The following is an 8,789-nucleotide window of genomic DNA, read 5'->3' as shown; positions in this document are numbered from 1 at the left end:
TGACCAACCGTTGTGTGACGTCAGCATCGACACGTTCGAACCTGTCCAGGAAAACAAATTTTGCGCCAAAAGTGTGGGTGTGCGTTCTATGTCGAACACTTGGTGAACGGGCAACCGACCGTTGTGTGACGTCTGCATCGGGAGGTTCCAGCGTGTCCGGCGAAAACATGCGATCGATGGGCCCCGGCTAGCGCGGGCCGCCCCCAGCGTACCGGCCGCTGAACCGCACCGCCAGTCCAGCGCGAGCGGCCGCCTCGCGTGACAGGCGTCGGCAGTGGTCCGCGTGCTGGCCGGCGGGGCCAGGGGGTGGCGACGATTGAACGAATTCAGCTGGAGCGCGGACGTCGTGGCGACTGCACTGGGTGTTGCTGCGATCTAAATGATGTGTACCGAGTGTGTTGGAGAACAAGTGATGACCGTACTGCTTGAAATAAAGACTTCAGTCCCTTTCCCCCTGCAAAATCAAAGGACGTGACTTAGGTTACTATGAGTGCACTTTATTATTTGAAAATGGTTCAAATGGCCCTGAGCACTATGCGACTTAACTTCTGAAGTCATCAGTCCCCTAGAACTTAGAACTAATTAAACCTAACTAACCTAAAGGCATCACACACATCCATGCCCGAGGCAGCATTCGAACCTGCAACTGTAGCTGTCACGCGGTTCCACACTGAAGCGCCTAGAACCGCAAGGCCACACCGGCCGGCTTTATTATTTGACACGATTTTGATAGTTTACCAGTGAAAAAAGTGACCGCGAAAGTTCGTACGTGTGATCGATTATGGTGTTGGGATTTGAACTCGTGACAGATTTTTGTTATGGATGTAACGCAAACGGCTTTCTCGCCGCGAAAATCGGACATCTTGAATAAATAATAATAATAAATAATAAAAAATAATAAAAAATGGAAGTACAGTTTTAGAGACATTATCGTGTTGGAATTTGAATTTGACGCAATTTTCTAGTGGAGGTAGACCAATAATAATAATACATAATAATAAATGGTGAATGATAATCAATAATAATAATAATAATAAATAGACGTATGGTTTTGCAGATATTATTGTGCTGGAATTTGAAATTGGCGCTAATTTTCTAGTGGGGGTAGAAATAAAAAATAATAACAATAATAATAAATGATAATGAATGATAATGAATAATAAATGATAATGAATAATAATAATAAATGATAATGAATAATAATAATGAAAAGTAAGGTTTTGCAGGCATTATCTTGTTGGAATTCAAATTTGCAGCAATTTTTTCTGGAGGCTTAGGTTAGTGGACATGCCACAATTGACCTATTTTCCCTGCCAAAATTCAAACTTCCCGCCATTTTTTCTGGAGGGTTAGGTTAGTGGATGTAACACAATTGGCCTATTTCCCCGCCAAAATTCAAAATCCCCGCCATTTTTTCTAGGGGCTAGGTTAGAGGACATAGCACAATTGGCCTATCTTCCCTCCAAAATCGGCCATTTAGGATGACGTCATGCGCTGTTGCCAAGTCTACATGCCGCCATCTTGGATTGCGTCATCGCCGCTAACTTGAATAAATTTGGCAACAATGGAGCGTGTCGTGACACGAACTTAGTCCCACTACCGCTGTTTTCTGTTTGCTAAAAAAGTCCTCAATCCAGCCACACACCTGGTCTGATATTCCGTAGGCTCTTATTTTGTTTATCAGGCGACAGTGTGGAACTGTATCGAACGCCTTCTGGAACTCAAGGAAAATGGCATCTACCTGGCAGCATATATCTAATATTTTCTGGGTGTCATGAACAAATAAAGCGAGTTGGGTCTCACACGATCGCTGTTTCCGCAATACATGTTGATTCCTACGGAGTAGATTCTAGGTTTCCAGAAATTACATGATACGCAAGCAAAGAACATGTTCTAAAATTCTACAGCAGATCGATGTCAGAGATATAGGCCTATAGTTTTGCGCATTTGCTTGACTACCCTTCTTGAAAACCGGAACTACCTGTGCTCTTTTCCAATCATTTGGAACCTTCCATTACTCTAGAGGCTTGCGGTACACGGCTGTTAGAAGGGGGCAAGTTCTTTCGCGTAATCTGTGTAGAATCGAATTGGTATCCCGTCAGGTCCAGTGGACTTTCCTCTGTTGAATGATATCAGTTGCTTTTCTATTCCTTGGACACTTATTTCGATGTCAGTCATTTTTTCGTTCGTGCGAGGATTTAGAGAAGGAATTGCAGTGTGGTCTTTCTCTGTGAAACAGCATTGGAAAAAGGTGTTTAGTATTTCAGTTTTATGCGTGTCATCCTCTGTTTCAACGCCATTATCATCCGAGAGTGTCTGGATATGCTGTTTCGATCCACTTACTGATTCAACATAAGACCAGAACTTCCTAGGATTTTCTGTCAAGTCGGTACATAGAATTTTACTTTCGAATTCACTGAACGCTTCACGCATGGCCATCCTTGCGTTAACTTTGACATCGTTTACCATCTGTTTGTCTGAGAGGTTCTGGCTGCCTTTAAATTTGCAGTGAAGCTCTCTTTGCTTTCGCAGTAGTTTCCTAACTTCGTTGTTGAACCACGGTGGGTTTTTCCCGTCCATCACAGTTTTACTTAGCACATACCTGTCTAAAACTCATTTTACGATTGCCTTGAACTTTTTCCATAAACACTCAATATTGTCAGTGTCGGAACAGAAATTTTCGTTTTGATCTGTTGGGTAGTGTGAAATCTGCCTCCTATTACTCATGCTAAACAGATAAACCATCCTCCCTTTTTTATATTCCTATTTACTTCCATATTCAGGGATGCTGCAACAGCCTTATGATCACCGATTCCCTGTTCTGCACTTATAGAGTCGACAAGTTCGGGTCTGTTTGTTATCAGTAGATCCAAGATGTTATCTCCACGAGTCGGTTCTCTGTTTCATTGCTCGAGGTAATTTTCGGATAGTGCGCTCAGTATAATGTCACTCGATGCTCTATCCCTACCACCCGTCCTAAACATCTGAGCATCCCAGTTTACATCTGGTAAATTGAAATCTACTCCAAGTGTGTAACATGCTGAGGAAATTTATGTGAAATGTATTCCAGATTTTCTCTCAGTTGTTCTGCCACTAATGCTGCTGAGTCGATAGGTCAGTAAAAGGAGCCAATTATTAACCTAGCTCGGTTGTTGAGTATAACCTCTACGTCACACACAGTTGTATGCGAGTCAAACGCAGGTTATGTCACACAACTGATGCATCCTGAGAGAACGGAAAAAAATGGTCAAATGACCTGCAGCAACATGTCCCTCTCTCTCTCTAGAATGCATCATCAGTCTACCATTAAATCCTAACTCGTTAGAACTCCATCTCAATCGTTAACTCCATCCACTTTCTGTAATCCTTTAACGCATATGCAAGTAAGTTTAGAGGTAGATGGTTCTCTTTTTTCCAGGAAAGCACAAAGACAGCAGTCAACTCGCGCGTGTCGCTATTACCTCAATAGACATACAGTAGAATTCTGTCTCGACAAAAAACAAAAGTGTGTTTCCATGTTTCCCGGTGCTTCGATCTCAACGCTTTTCCATATTCCTCTTGCTGTTACATACTCGTTCCCATGTACAAGAATTGTCCTGCACCAGTCAGAAGACTTGCAAATTCTCCCTCAATTTTCTAGAATTTCGGCGTATTTTCCCTCAATTTATACGTATTTTCCGTCATTTTATCGATTTTATGCTCTTCTATCCATGCGATCACGACATCACTTATCGTTTTGTGTTCCAAAATTGCTTGTAAATGTAGTACAGTTGCCAACACCTAGCGCAAACGCGCTATTTTTCTGGTTGGGCGGCACAGTATAGCACTGTACAAATGCAACCAGTCGCCTCCAACCGCATATTCTACAGTTGCAGCACGTTTGCTCTTTTCTGTATGTCTGTAACTATGCGTGGGCTGCAGATGTCTCCCAGGCATCACAGTTGACCCGAGTTAATGTTTAGGTGTGGATCCGCTGAGTGTTATACCCGGAGTGAAGTCCAGATGCAGATCCACAATATACCATGATGATTTGAAGGTGGATCCGCTGTGGATTATATCTGGAACTATGTTGAGATGTAGATCAACAACACGTCATATGTGGGAAGGTGGATCAATCATGCGTTACGATCGGAGATCTACATCTACATCTATACTCCGCGAGCCACCTTACGGTGTGTGGCGGAGGGTACTTATTGTACCACTATCTGATCCCCCCTTCCCTGTTCCATTCACGAATTGTGCGTGGGAAGAACGACTGCTTGTAAGTCTCCGTATTTGCTCTAATTTCTCGGATCTTTTCGTTGTGATCATTACGCGAGATATATGTGGGCGGTAGTAATATGTTGCCCATCTCTTCCCGGAATGTGCTCTCTCGTAATTTCGATAATAAACCTCTCCGTATTGCGTAACGCCTTTCTTGAAGTGTCCGCCACTGGAGCTTGTTCAGCATCTCCGTAACGCTCTCGCGCTGACTAAATGTCCCCATGACGAATCGCGCTGCTTTTCGCTGGATCATGTCTATCTCTTCTATTAATCCAACCTGGTAAGGGTCCCATACTGATGAGCAATACTCAAGAATCGGACGAACAAGCGTTTTGTAAGCTACTTCTTTCGTCGATGAGTCACATTTTCTTAGAATTCTTCCTATGAATCTCAACCTGGCGCCTGCTTTTCCCAGTATTTGTTTTATGTGATCATTCCACTTCAGATCGCTCCGGATAGTAACTCCTAAGTATTTTACGGTCGTTACCGCTTCCAATGATTTACCACCTATGGCATAATCGTACTGGAATGGATTTCTGCCCCTATGTATGCGCATTATATTACATTTATCTACGTTTAGGGAAAGCTGCCAGCTGTCGCACCATGCATTAATCCTCTGCAGGTCCTCCTGGAGTACGTACGAGTCTTCTGATGTTGCTACTTTCTTGTAGACAACCGTGTCATCTGCAAATGGCCTCACGGAGCTACCGATGTTGTCAACTAAGTCATTTATGTATATTGTAAACAATAAAGGTCCTATCACGCTTCCCTGCGGTACTCCCGAAATTACCTCTACATCTGCAGATTTTGAACCGTTAAGAATGACATGTTGTGTTCTTTCTTCTAGGAAATCCTGAATCCAATCACAAACCTGGTCCGATATTCCGTAAGCTCGTATTTTTTTCACTAAACGTAACTGCGAAACCGTATCAAATGCCTTCCTGAAGTCCAGGAATACGGCATCAATCTGCTCGCCAGTGTCTACGGCACTGTGAATTTCTTGGGCAAATAGGGCGAGCTGAGTTTCACATGATCTCTGTTTGCGGAATCCATGTTGGTTATGATGAAGGAGATTTGTATTATCTAAGAACGTCATAATACGAGAACACAAAACATGTTCCATTATTTTACAACAGATTGACGTAAGCGAAATAGGCCTATAATTATTCGCATCTGATTTATGACCCTTCTTGAAAATGGGAACGACCTGCGCTTTCTTCCAGTCGCTAGGTACTTTACGTTCTTCCAGCGATCTACGATAAATTGCTGATAGAAAGGGGGCAAGTTCTTCAGCATAATCACTGTAGAATCTTAAGGGTATCTCGTCTGGTCCGGATGCTTTTCCGCTACTAAGTGATAGCAGTTGTTTTTCAATTCCGATATCGTTTATTTCAATATTTTCCATTTTGGCGTCCGTGCGACGGCTGAAGTCAGGGACCGTGTTACGATTTTCCGCAGTGAAACAGTTTCGGAACACTGAATTCAGTATTTCTGCCTTTCTTCGGTCGTCCTCTGTTTCGGTGCCATCGTGGTCAACGAGTGACTGAATAGGGGATTTAGATCCGCTTACCGATTTTACATATGACCAAAACTTTTTAGGGTTCTTGTTTAGATTGTTTGCCAATGTTTTATGATCGAATTCGTTGAATGCTTCTCTCATTGCTCTCTTTACGCTCTTTTTCGCTTCGTTCAGCTTTTCCTTATCAGCTATGATTCGACTACTCTTAAACCTATGATGAAGCTTTCTTTGTTTCCGTAGTACCTTTCGTACATGATTGTTATACCACGGTGGATCTTTCCCCTCGCTTTGGACCTTAGTCGGTACGAACTTATCTAAGGCGTACTGGACGATGTTCCTGAATTTTTTCCATTTTTGTTCCACATCCTCTTCCTCAGAAATGAACGTTTGATGGTGGTCACTCAGATATTCTGCGATTTGTGCCCTATCACTCTTGTTAAGCAAATATATTTTCCTTCCTTTCTTGGCATTTCTTATTACACTTGTAGTCATTGATGCAACCACTGACTTATGATCACTGATACCCTCTTCTACATTCACGGAGTCGAAAAGTTCCGGTCTATTTGTTGCTATGAGGTCTAAAACGTTAGCTTCACGAGTTGGTTCTCTAACTATCTGCTCGAAGTAATTCTCGGACAAGGCAGTCAGGATAATGTCACAAGAGTCTCTGTCCCTGGCTCCAGTTCTGATTGTGTGACTATCCCATTCTATACCTGGTAGATTGAAGTCTCCCCCTATTACAATAGTATGATCACGAAACTTCTTCACGACGTTCTGCAGGCGCTCAACTACTACGGTTGCTGATGCAGGTGGTCTATAGAAGCATCCGACTATCATATCTGACCCACCTTTGATACTTAACTTAACCCAGATTATTTCACATTCGCATTCGCTAATAACTTCACTGGATATTATTGAATTCTTTACTGCTATAAATACTCCTCCACCATTGGCGTTTATCCTATCCTTGCGGTATATATTCCATTCTGTGTCTAGGATTTCGTTACTGTTCACTTCCGGTTTTAACCAACTTTCCGTTCCTAATACTATATGCGCACTATTTTCTTCAATAAGAGATACTAATTCAGGAACCTTGCCCTGGATACTCCTGCAGTTTACCAATATTACGTTGACTTTTCCTGTTTTTGGTCTCTGAGGACGGACGTTCTTTATCAACGATGATAATGTCCTCTCTGGTAAGCCGTCAGGTATTTTATCGTTTCGCCCAAGGGGGGGGTCCCTCTAACCTAAAAAACCCCCGTGTGCACGCCACACGTACTCTGCTACCCTAGTAGCTGCTTCCGGTGTGTAGTGCACGCCTGACCTGTCTAGGGGGGCCCTACAGTTCTCCACCCAATAACGGAGGTCGATGAATTTGCAACCATTATAGTCGCAGAGTCGTCTGAGCCTCTGGTTTAGACCCTCCACACGGCTCCAAACCAGAGGACCGCGATCGACTCTGGGCACTATGCTGCAGATATTAAGCTCAGCTTGCACTCCGCGTGCGATGCTGGTTGTCTTCACCAAATCAGCCAGCCGCCGGAAGGAACCAAGGATGGCCTCAGAACCCAAGCGGCAGGCGTCATTCGTTCCGACATGTGCTACTATCTGCAGCCGGTCACACCCAGTGCGTTCAATAGCTGCCGGAAGGGCCTCCTCCACATTATGGACGAGACCCCCCGGCAAGCACACCGAGTGCACACTGGCATTCTTCCCCGACCTACCCACTATTTTCCTAAGGGGCTCCATAACCCGCCTAACGTTGGAGCTCCCTATAACTAAGATGTGTTCTATGTTCGAAATTGGATCCACAAGCAGGAATGTCATGGGAGCCTTCTGTGACACATGTACAGACACAGACATAGAGAAAACAGGGCAAACGTGCTGCAACTGTAGAATATGTGTTTTGAGGTGACAGGTGTAATTCGAGTACAGTGCTATACTATGCCTCCCGACCAGAAAAATAGTCTGTTGACATCAAATGAAAGTGTTTTGCATCACAGACCGGGGGCCTATTGGAGGTGTTGGGGGCCTTGCCTAATCTGTGTCAGGTCGCCACTACAGCTGTGCTCCCTAACCATTAAGGGTGGCTGTGTCACTATACTTTAGATGAACAAGTTGCACTTGAGGTGACCGTCCTTTCATCTCCTATTGTTTAGTTGACTATACATGCTATTGGGATGGCGTAGGAGTGTCGCCTTAAGGCGGTGGCCAGATGGTGGAAAGCAGAGTGCTGTGTGCCATCTGGACTGTTCTCTGGATGGGTGGGGTTATGCTACTTAATTTCCCTTTTGTGTTGTCTAGGACCACAGCGTGAAGGCATGCCACATCACGAGTGGTAAAGGGGGCAGCAGTGGGGGCATGTCTGCTGTGAGCGGTCGCCGGACACAGCTGTTCTCTGCCTAGGGGGCAGTGCATGGGGGCTCTGTCGTTATATTTTAGACAAACAAGTTGCACTTTATTGTGTTGGCATAGGAGTGTCGCCCTAAGGTAGCAGCCAGATGATGGAAAGCCGAGTGCGGCCAGTGACTGTAGAGGATGGCAGCAAAGGGCGGGCAGCGACGGTGCAGAGAAATTGAGATGCTTGGTGGAGAAGCTGGCCATTTCAAGAAGTCTGGTTTCCCCCCCCCCCTCCCCGTAGGTGGATGGAGGGAGGGAGAGGTGGAGGAAGGGAGGAAGAGGGTCTCAATTTTCGGCAGTTTGTGGACGCCTATCAAGGAGAACACACGTTCAACTACTGACTCCTCTGCAGTCATTTAGGATGATGATTTTCGCCAGTGCACCTGCTGCATTGTGACCTGTTCATTACAAGCGCTGGTTTTTTCATCAGTTGTGGTATCGTGTTTTGGGATCGGTTACCTGGGCTGTAGGTGGGCTTTGAACAGGCATCTATAGCGAACTCTGACGTCAAACAGTGATAGATACTGTATGCTTAGAGGTAATGCACTCTTTGAACTCCTCTGTGTCCAACTGTGGGGTGGCAGGTGGAATAATTGTTAATAGTCCT

The sequence above is a fragment of the Schistocerca americana genome, chromosome 2 (genome assembly GCF_021461395.2).
Source record: "Schistocerca americana isolate TAMUIC-IGC-003095 chromosome 2, iqSchAmer2.1, whole genome shotgun sequence".
NCBI classification, from domain to species: domain Eukaryota; kingdom Metazoa; phylum Arthropoda; class Insecta; order Orthoptera; family Acrididae; genus Schistocerca; species Schistocerca americana.
The sequence above is the reverse complement of the archived record's forward strand: the minus strand, read 5'-3'. Positions refer to the sequence as shown.